Source organism: Octodon degus, unplaced genomic scaffold (genome assembly GCF_000260255.1).
Source record: "Octodon degus isolate 3935 unplaced genomic scaffold, OctDeg1.0 scaffold00004, whole genome shotgun sequence".
Taxonomy (NCBI): Eukaryota; Metazoa; Chordata; class Mammalia; order Rodentia; family Octodontidae; genus Octodon; species Octodon degus.
This window is the reverse complement of record NW_004524580.1, coordinates 9,452,522-9,454,420: the sequence shown is the minus strand read 5'-3', so window position 1 is coordinate 9,454,420 and position 1,899 is coordinate 9,452,522. Positions and strand designations below refer to the sequence as shown.

The 1,899-nt window shown below is 37.1% G+C and overlaps 1 non-coding gene across 1 annotated transcript; it reads right to left on the bottom strand.

Annotated features, from left to right (window-relative positions):
- Positions 1–1,523: 1,523 nt before the first annotated feature.
- On the bottom strand, positions 1,524–1,630 carry LOC111817413. Its single transcript, XR_002821615.1, has one exon. It is a non-coding gene; the product is annotated as a U6 spliceosomal RNA (small nuclear RNA).
- Positions 1,631–1,899: the final 269 nt, after the last annotated feature.

The following is a 1,899-nucleotide window of genomic DNA, read 5'->3' as shown; positions in this document are numbered from 1 at the left end:
TGATATCTGACCTTATTTTATATCGATGACTCACGTATATTGAGCACTTGATCTTTAGCTTGATTTCTCATCGCATTCAATATCACATTTAGCCCTTGAAATGCACCTGGGAGAGAGCTAATGCTACAATTATTCCTGATTAAACATAAGGAAACACATGTTTTTCCTTGCCTGAGGTCACATTGTAAGCGCTGGACCTTGGATTTGCACGGTCTTGCTGAGCCAGAATCCTGTTTTGTTTTGTTTTGTTTTGTTTTGTTTTGTTTTGTTTTTTTTATCACTGTGATACTGAGCATATGTGGGTTTATTATTAGACCTTCTATTTACATACCTACTTTAGTAAATACTGTCAAGATAAATAAAGCAATATTTTGTATCTACATATAGAATTACAACCATAGTCCAGTACTACACATATTTAAGATCCTGACAGCACACAACACATTATTAAAAGAACCTCATACACAACCTGTAATATTTATTTTGGGGATATTATAAGTTAATATCAAATGATAGTGATTCAGAGACATAGTGCACCGTGGTGGCATTTTCATGCTCAACTCTACAGATAGTATTGTTGTTGCAGAGGGTATAATTGCCTTACCTGACATAGTGCACAATTAATTCATAAGTGCTTAATTCCTGAATACATAATTCCAGAAATTTGTAAGAGTTTTGGTTGCAAAGCAATGTAACTGCAATATACATGCCCTGATCAAAAAGTAGTAAGTGTTTAAATTAAAAATTTATTGCAGGGGCCAGAGAGATGGCTGAGTGAAATAAGCACTTCCCTGGTAAGCACAAGGGCCTGAGTTCAGTACTCGGTTCCACCAAAAAAAAAAAAAAAAAAAAAAAAAAAAATTCCAGGACCAGAGAAATGGCTCAGTACAATAAGCACTTCCCTGGCAAGCACAAAGGCCTGAGTTCAATCCCAAGTTCTACCAATAAAAAAATTATTGCAGTTAAAGTTATTGCTTATCTCCCCTCAAAAATATCCGTCTCTTTTCAAACCCACTTATCCCCTCATGCTTGCCACTTCCTTTTTTTTACGTTTTTATTTTTTTAAGAGAGTACAAATTAAAATTAAAACAAAAAATTACAAGTGATACAGAATGTCACTTAACATAATAATATAAATTTCACAGTGTTTGTTGTAATACATAGTGTTGCCTACCATTTTCATGGAAGTTATTCATATTACCAGATATATTCATGTAAAATTGGAAAAAGAAAGAAATGTATAAAAAATCAAGAAGAGAAGGGCTGGTGAGATAGCTCAACGGACTAAGCGCTTGCTTAGGTAAGCGCAGGGGCCAGGGTTCAATCCCTGGCACCGCATGCTGTGCGAGCCCCGCCCCCGGGCATGCTGAGCCAGCGATGTAGTCCGGATGTGGTGACACACGCCTGTAACTCCAGCATTGGGGAGGCAGAAATCAGGAGGATCAGTACAAGACTGAACTGCATAGTGAGACCTTGCACAAAAAGAAAAACAAAGAAAGAAATTAAGAAGAGAAAAAGTACAAAAAAATATGGAATGCTTCACGAATTTGCATGTCATCCTTGTGCAGGGGCCGTGCTAATCTTCTCTGTATCTTTCCAGTTTTAGCACATGTGCTGCTGAAGCGAGCACGCTTGCCACTTGCTGACACAGTTCTGAATGTCTTTTTTTTGAGAAGTCTTTACATCACTCCATCAGTGCTCTGAATCCATCAAAAAGTTAACATCAATTTGCATGAAATAAAAGCATGATAGTGTGTTTTCATCCACCTTATTTACCACCTTAGTTTGATACCCTGTGACATCTGAGTTTTACCCAAAGTTAACCAAGAAAGGTAAATCACTTTAGGCCATAAAATAGGACATAGTTCAGGATGCTCCAACTAAAGAGGTGGAAGTGAA